At 37.6% G+C, this 23,639-nt stretch overlaps 1 long non-coding RNA gene across 1 annotated transcript in view; it reads right to left on the reverse strand.

Annotated features, from left to right (window-relative positions):
• LOC103918764 overlaps positions 1–21,383 on the reverse strand; it is a 66,985-nt gene extending 45,602 nt beyond the window's left edge. The window contains exon 1 of the long non-coding RNA XR_663712.1: positions 21,005–21,383. This is a non-coding gene — a long non-coding RNA (uncharacterized LOC103918764). The remainder of the gene's footprint in view (positions 1–21,004) is intronic.
• Positions 21,384–23,639: the final 2,256 nt, after the last annotated feature.

The raw sequence follows: 23,639 nt of genomic DNA on the forward strand, positions 1-23,639 counted from the left end.
CTTCTGGGCTGCGAGCGCACATTGCTGGCTCAAGTCCAGCTTCTCATCCACCAGTACCCCCAAGTCCTTCTCGGCAGGGCTGCTCTCAATCCCTTCGTCCCCCAGCCTGTAGTGATACCAGGGGTTGCCCCGGTATCTTGTTTCATTTCCAGAATTTAAATCTGCTCTTCACCTGCAATAAGGTTATAGTTGGGAGGGGAACAAAAACCTATGGGGGCATATATTATTGTATACTGAGTCTTGGTTGGTTGGAAGAATTTGGCCTTTGGTTCTGTTCCTCCATCACAAGTCGCTCTGATAATGGTGGCAGAACAGTGCATGCCCTGGCAAATGTTACTGCCACTGCAGATACTACGGCCTGCTGTAGTGACGTTGGTTCATTGAAGAGGTTTTAACAGTTCATTTTAATTCTTTTAACTAGAAAAAAAGTTTTAAATAATTCTGTATCCAGCAAAAACATTGTACCTCATGACGCTGAGTTCTGATGTTGCAGAAGTGAGCTATGACTCTTTGTGTTTTGCATGCTTCTAGGCAAAATTTCTCTCTGCAAACACAAGTAGTTCTTAGTGAACTGAGACCTGCTCTGTGTTCCTTTCATTATTTTATTTGATTAACTGTTAATAATGTTTTTCCTCTTAGATACGTAATTATATATCTTTTTAGTGATTATTTCTTTAAAATTGTTATTCTGAGCCTTCTGCCTTAAAATGCATAGAGAACCTTCTATAAAAGTCCACATCATAAAAAAGTCAACAACCTAAATTACCAGAATGATTTGAAGTATATAAAAAGTAGAGTGTATTCGAGTTTTACTGATTTTTTTTTTTTTAAATCTGGAGATGTCTAACCTTGATGAGACTCCCATCAAATCAAATTTGAGCCCAGAAGAAATTTTAATCAATCTCCACCTTTTATTCCCAAGCACAGTGCCATATGCTTGCCTTGCACTTGATAGAGGAAGATATATATTTGTTAAATATTTGCATAGCTCTCTTTTAATCATAAAACCTTTCTAATTTTATGGGTTTTTTGTCTTTGTAAAGAAATAACTGTATCTTTTTTTGGACAATATTGGGGGGTTTTTTTGATACTCTAATAAACAAGCAGCTTTTTTTTTTACCTTCTGAGGCAACTTTCTAGTGTTAAAAACCAACAAAAGCAAGTCCAGTACATGATTTGCAGTGAGAGATGTCTCTTAAGGGATTTGTCTTAAATATTAAGATAGCTCAAAATACATACAGGTTTTGTATTTACTAGAATGTTTTTCTTCATTCCACACCTCAAACAGATCAATCTTTACAGATCCTCTCAAGCATCCCCCCCCCCCCCCCACTGTCCTATCCCTTTTAAAAGGATTTAAAATGGAAGGTAAAGGCTGTGGTAATAGGCTATTCTGCCAAATTCCTGTGAAACCTGGGGGTTTTCTCTGTGAGAAGTCCCCTGCAATGCCTGACGTCCAAACAGCACAGTTCCATGACTTGGAAAATGGCAGCCTGCCATCAGTTTGATAATTGTTGAAGATGTTTTTCAACAAGAGTAGCATCTCTTAAGCCTTGTTATCTCTAATACTATGACAAAGGTTTCAAAGACCTGGGAAAAGGTTATCGAGTGCCCTTTGTCAACTACACATTTGCTTAGCTCTGGTCATAAGCAGAGGCTGAGAAGACCTTTACCTCGTCTGGTTTGTTCCAGGTATCATCTATTTTGTGATGGCAGAATCTTCTGGCAGCAAAAGAATTATTTTAAATACAGAGCTGACTCTCTCATTCCTTTTCCTCTTCTCCACAAAATTACACTAATCAAAGTCCAAAAGTCATCCTTCCCCTCCCCTGAATAAATTTGCATACCTCTTAACAATTGCAATTCTCTTTTAAAATACCTAAAAAGAGGATTTGGATCTGGGATGTGATAGTTCTGTTATTAAAATTAACTACTTTATCTGGAGGACTGGTTAGGGCATTTTTATGTTTTATTGAATGGTTTTACTGGGTATTTAATTTGAAAAGTTTGCATAAGTGTTTTTGCATAAAAGTTCATACTTGTCCAAAATGGACTAAAAGCTTTTTACTAGACATTATGCAGTAGGTACTGTTGCACGTAGGATTTCTTGCAAAAGTTCCCCACAAATTGTGCATTTAGTTCTATTTTGGGTTGTTAATTATGTCAAGCAACTTTGAGGTACTTCTGGCCCATTACATTAAACACTAAACTTAGTGGGAGGCCATGTTGTTATGCCTGATTGAGGGTGAGATAAAGTAACATGACTCAATATGTTGAATACATGTGACCACTGAATGCTAGATTGCTAATTTATATGAAGTCCTTCACATATAGAAATGAATCACTGTATACTATTCATCACTATTTTTTTTAACTGGCAAACTGATAAATATTTCATGACCACAGGTAAGCAGAAAACTCACTTTTTCCAGCCCACAGAACTTTGAGTTCAAAACTAGCTCTGTTCTACATTAAATTTCAGTGAAATTTAGGAAGAATGAAGAGATCTGTCTAAAATAGTTGATTTGCTGCTGAATGGGAAACAGCTATTTTGTAGTCAATGTCTGTTTTTTACTATAAATTCCCTTTTAATCCTTAGAAATGTTTTCTGAAGGAGTTTTCTTTAAAAATGGTACAACCCCACATGAAGTTTAACTTCATGAATCACCGTCTTCCAGCTTGACAGAAAAGCTGATATTCAAAGACTGCACTACTTGTGAATTAGGAGTCAAACATGAAGTGAAATATCCTTACGTTTTTGGTGAGAAGTGGCACTTGATCCTTGAGGCAAACAAATTCTCTTCAACCTACGTGACACATCACATCACGTTACTAACAGGTGCACTGGCAAGTCTATAAGATGAAATGCCACTTTCTGTTAAGTTAAAAGTAGGACACATTTTTTACGTTTCTGAAAGGTCTATCGCTCCATATAGTTTCTTTTGCAAATGAAAAATGGCAACAGTCCTGTACAGAAGTGGTCTATGAATTACAGAAAAGCAGCTTATGCTGAGTAGTGTGGCACAAGGAGATGCCAAGCATTTCGTGAGGAGGGAATGCAGCACAGTCATGCGAAGATTACAGAGCCCACAAAATTTAGTTATGCTAAGTCTCTCATTCTTAACTAGAGAGGAGGATAAATAAAATATAATTATGGTTATATTTTTATTTTAGCAGGCTCAGCAAATATGGTGACCTTGTAGGTGGTCAAAATACTTACAGCACCTGGACAGAAAATAGAGAGAACATAGGGGCTTTTTTAGTTTTGTTAACTTCATGTGTTTTCATGAGTATCCTGATCTAGATTTTTACTGCCTGGTTTTGAGGGTGATATACAACTGTGTGTATGATATACCATATAGAATTGCCTAGATTTCTTTGTTATTGTATAGCAGTGTCCAAAATAGTCTCAATTTGCTTTGTTTTATAGTAGAATGAATAAAGGGAACTAATCTTAATATACCTTCCCACAGTCTCGCAGTCAGGGAATAAGCAGAGTTTCTCATATTACATCACTCTGAATCTGGAACAGGAGCCCAGATGAACTTGGGTCTCCTGCTGGCTTCACCAGTAACTTGCTCTTTCCTTCCCCAAGAAGGGGGAAAGGAAGCTCTATAAAAATGTTTCAATCAATACTAATAGGCTTTGTTTATTAGACATTTTAATGAAATTCCGGTGTCTGTTTGAATTGTGTTCTACATATGGCTAAAAACAACTAAAAGGCTCACCTGCAGAGGTAATGGAATGAATGAAGAGAGTTTTGTTCTTTGTTCTATAGTTCGATAAATTGCATTGTTATAACTTTGTTGTTATTTTAATAGCTTTGACACAATTTGATATTCAAGAGCTTGAATCAGTGGAAGAAGAAAAACAAAGTAAGACAAGAACCAAGAAATAAGATGTAGTGAGGAATGTAACTCCAGCTCACAAAAGCTTTCACTTACAATAATAAAGACTGGAGTTGTAATTAGCTTTTTTGGAGTGTTTTTCACTCCAGCTGCACTAGACAATACTCTGACTTGTAGTTAATGCATACAGACATATCTACTTATTTTCCTTTGCATTGCAGCACATGTACTTCCCTAATTGGCAGCTTGCCATTTATATGTGGAAAACAAGATTGTATTAGCAAGAGGGAGAGACTGAGATTTCAAATGTCTGCAGTGCACAAATATTTTAGTTGCATTAATGAAGGGAGAAGAGATTTAAGTTTGAATTTAGTTATTTGGATCATAATACACTTAGAGCCTCCATAAGGCTAGCCATGAGTTATAAATAATCAAAGTCCAAGTTAGAACTCAGACTGCAAGGCTTCATATTAGGACCACCCGTTAGTTTCAGTTAATGGTGGTAGCTCTGTGTAGATATCCAGCAAGAGTAGATACATTCAATAAAGCCATTTATTTTCCTTGTAGTGCTGAAACTTAAATCAAATGCCGAGATACTCCTCCTCCGCCCCAATGCAGAATAGAATTGTGAAGGCATTCTATTTTTTATGATGTTAAACATCATAGGTAGGAGAAAGATGATTGAATACAATGTTCTATAAAGAAATACTCCTTATTCCATTCAAGAACTAAAAAATTACCATTAATATCCCATGTTTTCTCGCAAATCAGAGAACAACTGCTGTAGTAACAAGAGTTCTATCAGGCACTGTATTATTGCCCTCTTAAATAGATGTATTGCTAATCTTCTTGAGGATCATTTGGCACCAAGTTTGTGTTGTCTAGCTAGGCCAGCATGGTGTAACTTGCAGTAAAGCATTTGAATGAATTCTATCTCCTTTGGAAATTCTTGCTACATCTTAAGTGAAACCAATCATGAGTAGAACCAGCTGTAACTCTAGATCTGGTCTGAGAAATCAAACATCTCCACTATAAAAAGTCAAGTTGTGCAAAATGCTTATATGGAACCAACAAGATTTAACCAACTGCCGAAATTCTAGAACACGGAATTTTTTTAGTTGTTCTTTTTAAGCAAGAATCTTGTATACTCTTCATGTCTTAAGGCCACAGAAATCTAAAATCTCTTAAAAGTGCTTTCAGGCAGACTCAGTCTAGGACTTCAGTTTCCCAAGTTCCTTTTTTCAGTGTCCCTTTTTCTGTTTAGTGCATGACAAGTGCTTGTAGTAATTCAGGTGTTACAGATGATGGATGGAGGTACCTAACACTTTCTGTGTTAATAATTACAGGCAGAAAAGTATTGTGTATTTTGGAGACTCTGTGCCTGCCAACATAAGGAACTGAATGAATAAGTTTTGAGTACTCGAAAGCAATGCCTTTCTAGACAGCGTACTTGAATTAGACAAACAGGCTCTGAAGACTTTCTGACACAGGCTGTCTGCTATAGCTTGCATAAATCTGTGCTGAATGAGTACTCAACCAGAATTACTTGAAAAGAGTTGATAGAAGTATTGACAAATGAAACAAATAATTCTTAGTTCTGTAAAACCAAGGTGGTCATCAATGAACATAGTCACTAATATATTAATAATTTAATCATTAGAGATGAGAGGAACAGTGGGGACACTATGTTAAAAACAGCAAAGTTTGATCATCTCTATTCCAATCTTGCATTTTATAGTTCTTACTATGAATTAGGGAGTTCAGCAACTTCCCTGCTGTAATCAGCTAGAGGTGACACTGAATCCTTATAATCCACTGGTTTAACAGTCTATATGATCTCCACAGGTTTAAATAAAATCTCCAACTGATACAGCTAACCTTCAACCCAGCTTTGCTGTGAACTTATCCAGTTCCTCCCACAAGGAACTCATTCGCTTCCATAAAATAAACTGGAGCACATTTCTTCCTCTTTTGCCCCTTCTGTTTCCAAATAAAGTAGTCCTGATCCTCTAGGATCAGGTTTTGTCAACTGAAACAACACAGCAGGTAAACAAGTTTTCCAGACAATGCAAAGTGATCTTTTAAGCATCATCAGTAGCCTCTTAAATACTTTTGATTTAGTTGTTGGTGTGAAAATCCTGATGTCATGCGATCCACTTTGCTTTTCTTGCCCACTTTTATCTAAATTACTTCACTGGCTGGTAAGTGTAGTGACACTAAAGAAAGGATACATTTCAAGAGAGTTCAGAAAGTTGGATGGTGTAATTTAATCTCCTTTATCAGCCTCCACAGAATTCTCTGTCTTTTCTTGTCAGCCAAATCTATAATGTCTTGTTACACAAGTCTGATTCTGGCTTCACAGTTTTTAGGATAAACTAGTCCCTCTTCCTGGTCCAGTTCCAGGGGTTTCTGATGAGAAATCAAATCTTTTAGAATCTTGACTCCAAAAATAAAATGTGAGTTGGGATTCAGTGATCTGACTTAAAAATGACATGACCACACATGTAAATTTTAAAGCATGTTTGCCCTGCTTCATTCCACTAAAAAGATGTTTCTCCCAAATCTCTGTATTTACTTCCCCATTTTCTTGCCCTAGCAGGTAAAATCCATTCACTTTCCCAAGTGCTCAAATGGAGCAATCTAATTTTATTAGGTGGCTTAAAGGACAGCTAGCAAATACTTAAATACCTGCTTACATTTGAAGTTTCTATGGTCCTCTTTCAGTCTGAAATCAGTTCTATTAATTTTTCATAACAAGCCACTTATTGAGTGTTTGTTCCTACTAGGGATCCTTTAATAAATACAGAAAATACCTGTTAAGATCAGTGTTACAGGACAATGCATCAATCATCCTTATGAAGAAATAAATGTAAAAGAAATGTTTGAATAAGAAATATTAACTGAAAATTGAATTTTTATTCAAGAGGAGAGAGAGAAATGAGACGTTCTTTCAGCATCACTGAGGCAGATTAGTGCTGGTCTGTTGAAGAAAACACTTGCTCACCATTTGTTTTGAAGAGAGACTTTGTAGATTTTGTTAATCTCAGTCAAAGGTGGAGTTACCAGCTCTGGAAGGCAAAAGTGCCCTACTTCCATTTGCCTCATAGCAAACTTCTGCATTTGTTTTTTAACAACCTGGAAGTAATTTGAGGATGAAAATAATAATTATTCTTGTGAAAAAGTCTGTCTTAATGTTGCTTTTCACTGCCATGTTTAGGACATATGTTCTTGATTTATTAAGGTAGGTATTGTGATAGGTAAGAATGGGAATGGCACTGTATGAGGGAGACATTGTCTACTTGTCATTCTTAGAGTAGGATAAAAAGTGAGACTTTTCTGAGGCTATGGGAAATAAGTTTTCAGTACATGAAATGTTTTGACTTTTAACTAAAAGGTTGAGTTCTACAGTGCCACCATCTTTTAAAGATTAAATCCACATGGTACTGTATGGAATACAATATCCATTGTTCATACTTCTTGAATGACTTGGAATCATGTGTTAACATGATGAAACCAGATGGGATGTTCAAACACTAAACTCCATTCAGTGCTAGCCAGATGTCTTTCCTGGAGGATGGGGGAGGGATCCTCCAAACAGCAATTTCAGAAAAGATATTAACTGTCAAATTTTGAGCAATTGATTCAAGTGATAAATACGCTCTGTTGGTTATTCAGTAATTGCTTATCTGCTTTTAGGTAAGCATGATCTGATCTCATCTTAGCTCCTGGCTTCAGACGTGGATGTATCATCTGGTCCAAAATGTTTATTTTTTTTCCCCAACTTAAATGAGTAAGAAAAAGTAAAATTAACTTGGCAACTACACTGGGAGATACAGGGTTTGCTTTTGTGGTTCAACTAGCATCTTACAAAGAACAAAAAATGGAAAAAGAGGGCAGTAGAGAACAAAGTCAGTCAGTCAAAAGCAAGCTGCAGAATATAACACTAAATTTAAAAAAAAAATTGCCAAATGGTTAGAGGTCACTCAGAAAGGTTGTATCTCAGATCAGATTAACAAATGTTTCTATAATGACCCAGCTATATGTGTAGCTATGTTTGCAGAAAATGCATGGCTATCTTCTTGTGTCTTAAAAAACAAACCAAAACAAAAACTCTTCAGTTATGCTACCTTTGACCCTTACACAAATTCCACTACAGTGGGCTTGCAGCAGTGCGGAGAGACTGTAAATATGTTTAGACAGCTGGTACAGTCTGCGGCCTTCTTAAGGAAATAGAAAACAATACAGAAGGTCTTCATTCAAAAATAGTCTCATATAATGAAGAATGCCCAATATCTTTCAATGCAGAATGTCTTTTTCAGTGACTCTTAATGCTTGTCATGAAATAAAGTATGTTTTCAAACAGAACAATTGAGAAGTAGGTCTCCCCCACATTTCTTTCATGCTATGTTAACCTCACTTATTTTACATTTGTGCAGTAGAAGAAATGCCAGCCAAGTTAAGTTTCTAAATTTAAAAATACTGGATGACAAATCTTTGGCAAGGAGGGATGCACAGTTCTAGTCTTCGTTATGCTTGCCACCTCCTGTTGTAGAGAGCTAGGGAAAAAAAGAGCAGGAAGCTCATTAAGATCTTGTAGCCAAAGGCCACAACCCCCTCTCCCATAAAAGTCTCAAATTTTCTTGACTGTCTGCTCTCCCTTTGCAATGTTTAAAACACGCGGTGAATCCTGAGGGCATCCAGCAGGAAATCATTGCTGTCTGTTCTGAATAAATCCCAAAGAAGGGAAGGACAGGACATAAGCACCGCATAGCAGTGCAGGCATTGGAGGAGAACAGAGTAGAGAGCTAGGTCTTAATACAGTAAAAAGCTTGTGAATCCAGCCAAGCCCCTCTGGTGTTTTCAATGGCCTTGATGTTCTTGTAACCTGTGTATGCAAGGCATCGGTCTCCTTCCACCAGGGCTGTGTTGGAAACACGATGGAGTCCTAACCCATTGAAGCCTGCTGGGATGATGCTAAATGGGATCCCCTGGGCTAGTTGCTACAAAACGACCTGCCTGGGTACAGGTGTGTTGCCATTTCCCTTGGGGAACCAGCTCAAACAGTTACACAACCAAGAAATACGTTCATGAACTTGATGCACGTTCAAGTGTTAGTCCCTGTTTCCTTTGACCTATTTCTTACAGTTCAGGAATTTTTGTATTGTACAAGTTTAAACCAGTCTTTCAGCAAAAGCCTCTTAATTCCTCTTTGAAAAGGATATGAACTTCATCAGCTTTTAAGTAACTCAGGTTTCACTTCCTTCATTAACATGACCAATAGATTTTAATTTCTTTTTCATGGAAAAGATCTTAAGTTACCCGAATTTTGCCACTGAGCCTGAAAACTTCAGCTAGAATACTGCTACTGATAGAATAGTCATGATGAATGACTCTCTAAATGAAGTGATGTAAACTTTATTCCCTGAATATACGTACAAAACTGGCAGACGATATTGGTTAGAGGGATCTTTTTTCTTTTTTTAACCCTGTGTTTTGTAGAATTGAAATGTGAATTTAACCATAAAATAAAAGAGTAAAACTTAATAATAATAAACAAATAAAACTGAAAAGTGAAGTACATGAGTCACCAACGAGGTGAGGAAAGAGGAAGCTTGGATTTAGAAATAAAATGTCAGATGAATTGCACAGATTGAAGTAACAATGCCCCACACTTTGATGTACTGAAATTTCATGAGACAATGCTTGTTTACTATTTTGCGTTTTGAGGAAACTTGCCTCTAATTTTGCAAGTAGGAAAATTATGAAAGAGAGACTAATCAGATTGCAAGCTGCTTATGTATTTGAGGTTTCCACTAATAATGAAACTGTAGATTTGAAGTCCTAATCTTCCTTGTGTCAATTTAATAAAAATATTTATGTATCTTTGAAAGTGAACTGCCCCACAAAAAGGCACTATTTTACTTGCATTTATGCTTTTAAGTAAAATAAAAAAACTCAACCTAGCTAGGGTAACTTTTCATATTTATGGCAACCAGTTCCAATTTTTACATCTTTACATCTTACTCTTTGCAGAGGAATACAGTGATTCAGGGTAGAGTGGTTTAAAGAAGCAGGTTGGATGGGGGTAGAAGAGGTGGGTAAGGAGCAGCTCACCCGGGAATGGACTTCACAAGGGGAATCTGTCTGTCGTTTTAGAATTTTGTGAACTGATGCTCTGGAGCACACCTGAGCTCTGATCCTGATGGTGCACAGGATCTGGAAGGAAGGATTTCTTCTCTTCCATGTCTGTGATATATTAGGAATTGTTTACTGGAAGAAAACTGTTTTTTCAAGTGTTATGCAAGACTGAAGTATTATATAAGAATTACAGAAGGAGACACCTGGCTTTTTGTTATGGCTTGTTTCAACTGACATGGAAAAGAACTTTAAAACCAGGCACAATTCAGAGACGGTTTGCTTTAATTTCCTTTCTTCAGGTAAAATGCCTAGTGAAGACATTAGGAATGGTTGTAAGTCAGAGGATGAGGGAAATATGTATTCACAGAACAAGTAGGTTCAATGGACAATTTCCTGTATTTTAGGTGCACTTATTGTGTGTAGAAGGGACTGATAATTCATAAGGGTAAATGAATCAAGACACAAGAATAGTGTCCTGCTTCTACCATGCTATTTTTTTCTGCAGAAATCAGTTTAGAATTTAGAGAGAATAAGCTTTATATGAGTCTTTCTGAAAGACATGATTTTGATGATCCAAAATAGCAGAAGTCTAAATGACTTTGTATTTTTGGTTATCTATTTTTTCTCTACTTAAATTAGAAACTTGACTAATTTCAGTTTTATTCAATTTCATACTTGCAAATCATTGTAAAATCAGTCATTTACAAACATTGCAAGAACTTCATCTCAGATTGCAGTCCTGAAAAAGATTCATAGTAGCCACCTAAAGCAAGACAAATGAAACCACTTTTTCCAGACAAGGATTCTGAAGTTCTGTAAGTGTAAGTACTCAAATGGCTGCTTCCACTGATACACGGCAACCTCAAAAGTGATGATCTCGATGAGATAGTGGGAGAAAACAGTGTGAAAAATTATTTCATTCTGTTTATTTCAAGTCCAACTCTTCAGTACTGTATGTTTCCTTTGCAGAAACAATGTCTGTTTTCAGTCTACAGAAGTAGTTGAATTCTCAGCTGTGCAAAAAATACAATTATGACAAGTATATTTGACCTTCAGTGAAATTAAGGAGAGTACCACCTGCACTAAATATGTCTTGTAAACAGTGTCAGGAGCAAAGGGATACAGTCTGGCTAGAAATCAAATCCAGTTGCATAGCTTACTACAATAATAACATTTCAGGTTTCTTTAAAGTTTTGACTTCTAATTGTACCCTACTCTTAAACAAGGAGTGTTGATGAGTTGTTAGCAGCTGCACTGTGAACAGGAGCACTCTTTGTGCTGAGATAAAGCTGCACAGATCTAGAAATAGTCTGCCATGCAATAAACAACTTTTCATTTTTTTTTTTTTCCCCTTGATTTTCTTCTAGTCCAAATGTTACAAATGAAACCAAAGAGTGTAAGAAACCTCTTTCAGGGCACTTCCCAGAATATTTTGATCCCTTGACCTGTGCCTACTCCTAGAATAAACTAGTATAGCAAGATCCATGTTTTGTTTTAAAGAAAAAACTTCTCCAAAACCAACTCCATTAAAACTATCTAGATAAGGAAGATGGCCTAAATTAATTTATATATAGATGTCATAGGGAAATGACAAAATGTTCTTTTAGAATGACACAGTATGCTGCAGGCTGCTTGTCATATCTGAAAGAGAATCCAGTAAAACAAATGCTTTAGTCCAGATCCAAACACATCTCTGTCACGGAAGTTCCCTAAATGTAAACCCTCATCAGACCTCTTTTTATGCAATTCTCACCTTGAAGTAATGCCATACCTAGAAGATGTGTTATCCTGGGTTATTTTGGCTAGACAGTTCTGACTAATAAGGTTGTCCATAAAGACTACCTGCTGCTATTCACCTCTTTTAAACCAATGCTTTTCCTCTTTTCCTTCAGCTTAATGAACATTTCGCAGCATAGCTCAGAGAGGAAGGAATGTGGGGGAAGTCAGTTAGTTATTTAAAGCTTTTAAATGTCTAAATCATAATTTCTAATTTTTTTTTAGGCATAGTTAGCTGGTATAGATCACAAAGTGCGGGAAACGTGTACTGGACAGTCTTGTATTTCCAGTAAGCTTTACACTGCAGTTGTATAGAGTGCGTTTCAGTAGATGGTATCATAAGGTGGAAAACTTATGGATCTTAAATGCCAGGCCCACGCCTGAAGAAGCCATCAGTCCGGCAGCACAATATGAATGGGGAAAAAGGGTTCTGTGCCCACAGTGGCAGGAAAATGCCCATGGTAGGCTTTTCGGAAACAACACGAAATCTGTAATGTCTCGAAGGTGATGGTACCCAGCTTATACTTTCTTCCCAGCAAAGTCAAATTGCAAGCCCTCAAAAATCTTAGCAACCATCTACTAAATATAAGGCATCGATGAATAAACATTACATATGCGTGTGCCATCTTTTGTATTATCTGCATCACTGACAACTGTAGAATTTACAGCATCTCATATTTAATATACATTTTACTACACTCCTTATTTTTGTAAATCAAAATTGAAATTATACAGGCCTTATGTAGTTTAGCTCTCTTTATTATTAGTCTGTAAAACTGTTGTGCTTTTCTTTAAAATTTATATCAGTCCCGATATAATTAATAACTGTACAAGAAATCAATTTATTTCTGAGGAAAATCAGCTGAAGTGCCTTGGCTGTTTTGTAGCAATGGGTTCTGTTTTTGTCTCCCATTTCCATAGCAAAGAGAATTAATTTGAGAGATCAATAGCGTTGCTGGCATACGTTGCGTACTCCTGCTATAATTCACAGTGCTGGGGAGTATGCGACATGAGGTTAAACTTAATCTTGTACCTTGTTGTATAGAATTATGCAAATGGCTTACAGAAAAGCTTTTGTTTTTATTAATTTAACGCAGTAATAACTAATAAGGGAAAATGTGTAAAACAAATCATTGTGTGTACTTGGGATAAAAAAAATGTGCTAAGTCTTGATATTGGGTGTGTGTAGTGGATGTTGTTGTGTAAAATCCTCTGTGCACTTTGCAGTGTGTGAAACCTGCACAAACGTTCCAATAATGTTAAAGCACTTGCAAAAATGTTGCACCTGGAGCAGGGAGGAGTGAAGAGGGCAAAGGTCAGCATTAGGCATTAAGACACTGACTAAACAGACTTTACACTCGGTGAAAAGTCCAGACAACCCCTGCAGTGTCATCTTACAACTCTGGTTTTCTTCTTTTCAGGACATAGTAATCCATAAATACACTCAAGTCACCAGCAGCTTAGCTCTTCCCCCCCTTCTCCCCCTTTTTATCTCTCCTTTCATTTTTAATTCTTACATAAAGATCTGAAATTTTAACCCTTTCTATGTCATTTAATCAACCTTGGGAACTGCTTTTCTTCGCTGTTGTCATTCACTAGACTTCTCATCTTTTTAAATCCTTTTTTGCAAATTATTCTCTTAGAAAAGTGGTTTCAAATGAACTGAAAAATAATGCTTGAAAACAGTTGCACAATCCCAGTGTATAGATAACACATTCTGGGAAATTATCAGACTTTTATTTCTAAAAAAAGGCAGTTATCAAACTCTGTAAACAACTTAAATGCATACTTTTTTCTGAAGCTTCTTAACCAGAGACTTTATGTAAAATATTTCATGGGATGTAGTATAAAATTTGTTTTTACAACTTCTTGTGAGCTTATTTGTTTAGATAGATGAAACCAGTTTCAACTGGGACGCTGCGAGAAAATAATCATCTTGCTTGCCATTGTTGAATTTTTTTAATCAAACAAAAAAGCCTCATCAATTATTTCTCTAAACTGGAAAAATGTAGAGGTAAAACACAAAGGGGTGTTTGTACTTTTATCATACAATTAAGTCTTTCAGTTTTGCATCTATTATGCTTACTAGCTGAAATCATGAGACTAAAGTGATTTTAATCATTTTATCTGATCCCATTATCCACATCCCATGGCTTAAGAGACTGGAAAGAGTCCTAATATAGTCTGGAGCCTTGACAGTAAAAATAGGCTGGAGAAATACAGCCCATCAATTGCACATAACTGTGCACGTTTTGCTGACTTCCTCTCCTCGTTCCGAGCACTGCATGAGGCCATACTTCTACACGGGATATTTGCCTCTCGCCCGCTTCTCACTGCCCCAACCCTTCTGCAAACCCACCGAGATGACCAGCAGATCTGCCACATTGCCTTTTTCTTAATTAATATTTACAACTCCTGAAGAGCCCTGACAAAAGATAGCTGAAAGTCTGACTATTTCATTCATACTGTACATGAATATTGATTAGTAGAAACATTCAGCAGAAAATTATTTTATTCTTTTGCACAGAGACTCCTCATATTTGCTCATGGAGGGAAAACAAAATTTTCAGTTCCATGTATGCAACACTGTCATTTCGGTTAGTCACAAAATGGCGGCCTGAAAAAAATCTTCTGTGAAATCTCATGATCACCTTCAGGCCCACTGATTTCTGTTCCTGTGCAGTGATTTTTAGAGTTGCTGCCCAAGGGTTTCTAACTCGGTCTGTTCAATGGTGGGAATCAAAGAATCGTCAATAGAAACAGAAAGGTGAAACGGGGAGCACAGTTTAATGACCGCCAGTGAAGGGGGCAGAACCCAGCAAAAGTATTTACTTCTTGTGGCAAAGAATTCTGTAGAAATTAAAGACCTATTTCAGCACAATCCTTTAAGCATGTGCTGAACTTTGAGCATGGAAGTCGTTCGCTAGATCGCCTTCAGGCTTTAGAAGTAAGAACATGCTCAACGCCATTACAAGACCAGATCCTTGGTGCACAAATACTGGAGGTAGTAAATGTCTAGGGCTCAGGTTTGGTACTCCTGGTCACGCAGTGCGGCCTTTTAGCCTGCAGTTAGTCTCGCTGGTACCGTGGGACAGTCTGTTAAATAAGCCATTACTCTACAGGAGTCAGCATTTTAGTGTTAGGCCCTGCATGACAGCACTTCATGCTAAATATAGTGCATCATTACAGATGGAGTAGTACCTTCCGTTTATCCTATATTCTGATGTTTTGTTGCATGTTAGCAAAAAGTAAAAAGTGAATGTTCAAGTACATGAAAAACTTAAGAAAATTAAGCTAGAACTGAGTTATCTGAACCTCTTGAGAAACAAGCTTTGTATCTTGTCTAGCTATAGAAATACCACACCAAAAATGACCTGATTTAATAACAACAACAACAAAAGACTATTGTTCTGTCTGGAATTCTATATTCTTTTCAAGCACCTGAGGTGTCTCTCCAGAACCCTTTGCTGTGGTATCTCAATGCTGACCTCGCAATAATAATCACAAATTCAAAACTTGAATTCTGCTCATATGACGTAGATGAGAAGCCAGGCAGTTAAATGATTTGCCCAAGGCTACAAAGCGTCTTGCTGGAGAGCTGAAACCAGACCTTTTACCATGTCTGCCTGGCCAGTCCCGAAGTCTGGGCTTTGTTTTATGTTCTCAGGCATGTTTCTTCATGCACATGTTACTTGGACTGCATGCTTGACATGTGGCAAAGGCCATGCTGCCCACTGCATTTTCTCCTGGATTGTTTTTCCCCTTACGTTTAAAAAGTGATTGGGGTTTTAATGAAAACCTGATTCAACTGAAGAAAAGAAGGATATCTTATTGAACCCATTTTCATAATTATTTTTCAGAAATTATTTTCCAGAGCTGTTTGGTTGTTTCTTGATTAAAGCTTATAGTGATAATCTGAAACCATCAACCACTCAAGTGTAATGTTAAACTAAACTGGGAATAGTAGAGGGAATTTGTACAAAATAGTACAAGAATAACAAATCTGTTACTAATTTTTTTGTTGTGTAAAAAAAAAAAAAAAAACCAAACCAGAAAAATCCAGAAAACAAATTAAAAAAAACCCCAACAACCAAATTTGCTCTGTATTTATTTTCATTTTTTTTTCCTCCCTTTTCTTCTAAAGGATTCATTTTACCCACTTACCTTATCCATGGGTTATGTAAACATATGGGTAGGACCTCATGCGTCTTTTGCATACTCGCTAAATCTCAAGAAATATTGTTATATTACTCCACAGATATCTCACTAAATCCAAATAAAATAGTAGGTAAGACTGTAGTGATGTCACCTGTGTGCATATTTCTGTAGATAATGTTTGTGTGTGATATATATATATATAGTATTTACAATCTGTACTTTGCATGTAGATCACACAGACACAAGTGAGACCGTGATCACCAACCCGCATAGCGTGGGTGGGGTATGTATTTGTAAAATCTACATAGGCAAATTAATAGCAATTGAAGATTATAGATGTTTTGAGGGTGAGCATTTTGGACAGTGGAAAATAATATTTTTCTGATATTTTCAAAATGTTTTTTTAATGTGAGAAGTACCATATTCTTCACGTCTTCTGACTTCATTAGAAAGCGCAAAGCAGTTCATGCTTTAATTCACCCACACCTTTCCTTTTTTTTTGTTCACTCTCTGCTTGAGGGTTTTAATTTTTCTTGAATATTTGGCAATTAAATGATGCTGAGTACCTGTTTGTCTGGTGTGTGATAGACATACGTATTCCTTGTTGCACGCGTTTGTAAAAGAGGAACTTGCAATGATTTTTGCCTGAACGCGACTAGATTTGCTGCTGTACAAATAATATAAATTAAATATTCTTAATTGTTTTAGCTCATGCTAGAAAAGACTCAGGACAAAGGGGAGATTGATGCAGTGTGCCTTACAATGGCCCTACTGATTTCTCTACTGGCCTTTCCTCTGCACATGGTCAATTAGAATTGAAAATCCTGTGCTGATTTCATTCGCTGGAATTTTTAAGCAGGTCAGGAAGAAAGATGTTATTGAAAGGAAAAGTCTCATCTAAATAAGAAAAGAACACGTGGCCATCTGGTCTAACTGTACCATGCCGAAAGTCATTTTGGCTCAGCGTAGTTTGGTCCTTGCAACAGTTTGCCAAAATATTAAACAGAAATCTGTTTACATTAAAACACTCTGTGCTCTTTATCTATAAAAATGCAATGCGCAGTTCTCTTCCTATCTGTAAGGCATGAGCTCGTTTGACCCCATTACCTTATTGAGACTGCCTATGTTTCTGGTAGGCTCTCAGGTTACTTCTGCTGCGTAAAGGTATGAGTGAAACAACCAATCTTTTGAAAGTTTTGGAAGTAATGCTGAGCACTTTATTCTTACGACTAAAACTTGCACTTCTGCTTGAACTAGAAAAGGCTCAAACAAGCAGATGCAACAGAGAAAGCATGGGGGGAAGAGGGGAGAGGAGACCTTAAAAAAAGAAATTAAAACTTGAAGTTTGCGCGAGTAGCACCATGGAGTTTGCACAACCAGTTGGAGGCCACAGGCTAAGAGATGAGCTGTAACAGACATCAAATTTTTAAGGAATGGAGTCATAAATATGCATGAGCTTCCATGATTGCTTTGTTTCAACATCAACTATTTAAAGTTTAAAGAAGTCAGCAAAAAAACACAGGTCAGAATTTTTACATTTAGGTAAATAAACCCTTTGCATAAAAAGCTAAAACACATAGCTCCAAATTTCAGGTGCCTGGACAAGAGCAGCTGGTGGATAATACCATATTTGCGAAAACACTGGGCATTTGTATCTCCTACCTACTTTAGTCAGAGCTGCTGAACACCCAGCATTCACAAAAACCAAGAGACCTTACTGGGAGACAGGGAGAGTGTTGAACTAAACATGGAGGCGAGGGCCCTGTATTCATATGCTCAGGTTTAATGCTTAACTCCTGTGTGATTAGTCATTACTTTTGCATGGACAAACAATACATAAATTGCCAGTTGAAATATCCCTTCTAATACAAGGTAGTGTGTAAATCACTTCTGAAGTTTAGAGGAATTGATTTGTGTAGGATTTCAGTCTTTAGGAAATGGATAAAAATATGATTGCTTATTGTCATTACCTTAAGAAAATAAAAGTCAGCACTTCAAAATGTAGCTGCAGGCGTTATTTTGAAATACATTTGTGAAACATAAGTAACAAATTTTATTTTTCAAGCATAATATGCCAGGAAAAGTAGAAAGGAAATTGCACTTTATACTAGTGAACTTGTGTATATACATATACATGTAATTTACAAGTATATGGTTCCCATATATGACCATTGTGTTGAGTTAGCTCGTATATGTCATACATGGTATATAAAACATTCCTTCAGAAAAGTGTTAAATCCCTTGTTTAAAAAAAAAACCAAACAAACCAAATTTGACCACAGCTCTCAATAAATTCTCTTCATTTCTCTGAAATCTCTTTCCTGGAGTCTTTACTTTGCCTGTGGATATTGTTGCCACTACATGCAACCTTTTGTTTGTATGTCTCTGCTGCTATTTGGAAAGGAAGGGTTTTTTTAAGACTAAATTTATGGGATACCTATTCTGGGTTCCTTTTTTTAATAGTGTTTATTAGCAATATAGAAAAAAGAAAAAAGAAAAAAATTCCTATCTTTCTGTTAAGATACCTGTTTTTGTGACTAAAATATAGTTTAAGCCTCTTCAGGGAGTAAATTAAGAGCAGTGTACGTGTGTGTATAAAAAAGTATTTTCTTTTAAGTCTTTTTCACACAAATTCCGTATTGAAAAGCAAAAATTGATCACCACGTGTATCATACCATAATTTGTACCAGAAGACAATGCAATTCCAAAGAACTTTTAGAAAATAGGTCTGCACGGCATACACTCAAAAATTAAATAGAATAAATGCTTTGAATCTCCTTTTTCCCTGGGTGTCTCTGCTAACCCCACCCATAGCCACACCAAATGGAGAGCAACTATTTTGGGGAGTACTGCATTCCCAAAGACCAACTTTCTGGCACGATGACACTGGGCCAGTCGGCGTTTCTCTGGGCTGTGGCAACAGGAAGGCCGGGGGTTGCAAGGCCAGCTAACTAAAATAGTCCCCTGCCACGCTCCCCTTCTTCGGTCTGAAGATAACCGACTCGCAGAGCGTTTCGCTGCTGCCTTGTTTAAAACTGCCACAAAACTGTCTAGGAGATCTTGCTAATCTCTCCAAACCGAAATATGTTCAAGTATTTCAGTCTGACTGCCTTTCATAGGTGTCTGTACACTAGCTATTTGCCTTTATGTAGTATATTGTGTACGTATACAAAATCTTTGCGTAGTATGAGAGCTACATGGCAATTATGTAAGTGATGCATGAACTTAACATAAAATACTGCATTGACTGTAAAGCTCGAGTAGAAACCACTGTAAATTGGGAAACAGCGGATGCCCCTAGTTACACTGGGTCGGAAAGTGTGCGCACATGCGTGTGTTTTGTACAATAACGCACGTATACGTTTACAAAGTTTCTTATTTTGTATTTTTTGCAAATCACAATGAAGCTGAAACTGAGCCTGGCCAACATAAGGAGGAAAGGCTCGTGTTTGTCTTTAATCTTTCTGCAGCACGGTTCAGACTTCTGTCTGATCTGCACATAGCAGAGCAAGGGGCTTGCCGTGCATTGCGTGCAGGCTTCTTGATTGTGGAGGGGAAAAAAAAATCTGGCTGGAATCCAGACAGGCGAGCGCAGTGCTCTGTTGATCATTATGTCTAGCCTTCAGGTGTCTCAGCTCACAGTGGGCGGCGGTTGGGGGAGGGGGAGATAACAGGAGGGCAGACAAAGAATAAAATGGTGTATTTAAAAAAAAAAAAATCATATGTAAAAAATTCATGTCAAATCCTCTTTTAAAAAATGCTTCTTTTAACGTTCCTTTCCCCGCAGTGGGAGCAAGCAAACATCTGTCCAGGAAGATTTATTTAAGCCATAATTAGTAGCGTCTGGAGTCTTTCAACAATTTCTCCTTATTGCACTTAATTTTTTTTTAAAAGAAGTCTGCTCATCTTTCACTTTAGAAACTGTTTTCACTTCATGCTTTATTAGAGATCCAGCCCAACCAGGACCAAGTCAGATTTCTATTGTCTTTGCTTTTTCCCTTCTGATCGTAGTTTTCAAAATCTAACTTTTGTTAGGGGAGGGGGGGGTGGGAAGGAACGTGCAGGCGGGGGGGAAAGATCTTAAATCAGTGCTTCTTGTTATACAGTTATCCATTTGGGTTCAATTTCTTTTCCGGAGAAGCAGAAGGAAAAAAAAAAAAAAAGCCCTGCTTTGTCTGTTGCTTCTGTTTGAGAACTCTCATAAATCTTGCCCAGAAAGCAACTTGGGCTTAAGGAGATCTGGCCAGCAAAGCTCTGGGAAGCAATTGCAACGTCTCTTGCTATGGATATTCTCTTCTTTCTGCCCCCTTCGTCCCCGCTGTCCCCTCCACCCCAACCTTCTGACGTTATGCTGCGAAGAGCCCCACACCCTTTCCCACCCCACCAGGAATCCGAGTGAATGCAAGCCGCAATCTAGAGGTAAAGTTGCTTATCAAAAAGCCTCTCCTCGTGCTGAGCGAGTCCAGATATTACACTAGTTGTGTTTTTTCAGTCCAGCCATAACCCTTTTCTAACACTCCCCCGTTGGCTTGCCTCTCCCCCTCCCCCCGTGGAAGGGGTGGGATGGGAACCTTGCTCGACTTCATTGTTCCAAACGTAAGAGCTATTTGCCCCAAAGTGTCTTCGCTGTCTTTCATAGCTAATTATAATAACTGTCAGATGTCTGGAAAGTCTGGGCTGCCCTTGCTGGCGGAGTTAAAGTTTGCCTTTATTTTTTTCCCCTTGGGGACAGATCAGGCCTGATTAGACACAGAGTACAAATAAAAGTGAACAACATACATGTGTAGGGCTTTTTGTCTTTGTTTTTCTTTATGAACAAAGCAGCACGCTGGCTATGTCAGGAAGCAGTGTGGCATGCAGTGTGCATGCAGGCACTGCCCTGGAGGATAACTCTCTTTTTTTTTTCTTTTCTTTTTTCTTTTATTGAAGCATGTGAGAAATATTTCTGAATTTGAATAGCACTTTAGATACTTGTTCATCTCATAAGAAAAAGTAACCATCGATTTAGTGCACGTAGCATTTTGACAATTTTAAGAGATTTGCTTTTCTGGGTGAAAATAAAAATAAATAGACCGTGTACTCACAGTTTTGTTGTGCTGTGCAGGTCGGTGTCTCCTTCTGCAGCGACAAGGAGGGTAGTAGGATGTCAAGGGTGCAGAATCCCAGTTTAATTCAGGAGAAATGTACAAATGTGCTTCCTGAAGACGCCTGGAAGTCAGCCACTTGTGCTCAGACATCCCATTGCTGCTCTGCACGCTATACTATCTGCAGTTCTGAATTGAACTAAATACTGCCCATGTGAAAGACAGGGGAAACACAGTCATGTGGGACACACAAATCCACTCTATTGGCTCCGAAGGCACAACTTCAGCATTCTTGCATTTCCACCATTGGTTAACAGTTCAAGCTGAAAGAGTCTAGGTCCTCCTAGTGAGTCCGTTTTCCCTTTATGTGTGGAAGAATGACTGTAGGATTTTACAGTGGCAGGATTAGTTAAGTAAGGGACTGAAGTCATCCCTTTGACTGAAGCTGGTGGGTGGGGATTGGAAGCTGTGCTTTTCTCAAGTCGACGTTTTTCCTTTTTCTGCCTGCGTTCTGTGTGTCAGGAAATGCTTGTAGTTAACTTGGGCAGCACAGAGAAACTGAAGTGACTTTCTTCAGCTTCAGGGATAGGGACTCAACTTTTAGAGTAACACAGTGTTACAGACCATACAACGATTTTTACAGGAATAACTCTATTCTGGCTGGCTAAAGTGTGTTTATTTTCTCTTTTCTAGTTTTTTATTTTTTTTTAAGCCCAGAAAGGGCTATATCAGTATCATCTAACTTGAGCTTTTGCATCACATAAGCCAGACAAATGAATCCAGCAGTTCCAAAGCCTAGACTAATAATTCAAGTGACAAGAGAATATAGATTTTACAGAACTATTGGATCTCTGGGGAACATTATGATGTGGTCATAATAATATTTTGAAAGAAGCGACAAATTCCATAAAATCTATAATTGCTGATATTTGGTCATTTTGAGAATAATGAAACTACAAAGATTAAATAGGAGGGAAGAAGATTGACTATTCCCTATTTTGGTGTTCTGTCGTTTGCCTGATTTAGTTATGCCAGCGTGAGCAGTAATTCGAAACGATACTCAGTCATGTGTGACATACTTCTCCAATTAACCCGTATTAAAAAGACCTTTCCCAAATCCTACATGCATGTTTTCCTAGAACCACAGAAAGTAGAGGTATGACAGATTTGTCAGGGTTTGTGTCCGTCCCCCTCTCTGGGCAGGTTTATTTCCTCTTCCATGTTTCCAGGGCTTTGTCTAGTGCAGCTCTGAATACCCTGAACGTGTGGTTCCTGTTGGTGGACTGTCGAACTTAGGGCCTAATTTAGCAGTCGAAGGGCTTAACTACATTTGGAAATTCACCAGAATAATTATTCTGGAATAGTAAATTCATTATACGCCGGTGGTGTATGCAAGGCCAAGCACAGACAGACTGCACTGCTGGCGTTTGTACTACGTACGAGCTCCTATTCAACAGCTTATGCCTGGCTCTCGGTGTCAGGACATCTTTTTGTTTCTACCAGTCAAGCTTGTTCAGACCACCTTAAAACAATGCTTCTTCCTTTTTGGAGTTCACCCTCTTAAGCTATTTATAGACTTTTATCATCACCTCACTGACCACCCTTGTCATCACTTAGCCGAACACCATATTCCAGATGTAGCTGCGTAAGATACAGGAACGTTCCTCCATAGCCTGTGACCTGGTATCGCTGGAGCAAATCAATATGTGTTTGCTCAATATGTGAACAGGAAAAAAAAATATATTTTAAAAGTGTATTTACACACCTGACAAACAGGATTTTCAAAGAAATATACATTATATGCTCTGCTCTGAGTTAAGAAGGCGGCCTTGTAAGGCCTTCTTTGCTTGTAAGTGCTAAGAAGATGCAGAGCGTTTATTTTTCTTTAGCAGGCTCACTTAAAAATAATGTTTAGTAATAATATATAAAAGGTGGTGTTTGGTTTTGTTGTTGTTTAGTTTTTTAATCTTCATGAAGAAAGGTAATTGTCTGGTTTGGATAAAATAAGGCTACAGCAGTAGCATCAAAACTTTCTCTCCTCCCTCCAAAAATGTTTTCAGCTCCACTGGGCTTTCCACATCTGGACTCCAGAACACTGAGGGGAGAGAACTGAAAACCCTGGGAGACATTTTCTTTTTTTCGCAGCGCTGGTGGTCTTCATAATTTTGGTTACTTTTTTTTTGTTGTTTAATTCAATTAAAGTGGGAAGAAATACTAGTAAAAGAAACCTTACTCCGGAGAGCAGTAAACTCTTTGGTTTTAAGACCAGTACATGGTCTTGTCTTAAATACATCTTTTTCATGAATGTCAGTTTCTGATTTTAAAATGCTGAAAAGCTATTTAAAGAGAAGGAATAAACATCTGAATTCATTTAGTATTGTTTAGCTCTTTCCTCAAACAAATCATGAGTGAATTTCAGGAAAATTTAGGGAATCTGGGGCAATGATTATTTACCTGCACTTCTTGAGCCATGAATCAAAGACTCGAGGTGATACAGGCAGACATTTTTGTGACTCTTATAGCATTTCAGAGACCAAATTAGTACTTAGCATCACTGTTATCTGCAGAGAGAGAAGTGCATCTTTACATGTATTCATGTATTTCAATGGACATCTTTTTTTCCATATCATCTCCA

This window comes from Pygoscelis adeliae, unplaced genomic scaffold (assembly GCF_000699105.1).
Source record: "Pygoscelis adeliae isolate BGI_AS28 unplaced genomic scaffold, ASM69910v1 Scaffold256, whole genome shotgun sequence".
Classification (NCBI taxonomy): domain Eukaryota; kingdom Metazoa; phylum Chordata; class Aves; order Sphenisciformes; family Spheniscidae; genus Pygoscelis; species Pygoscelis adeliae.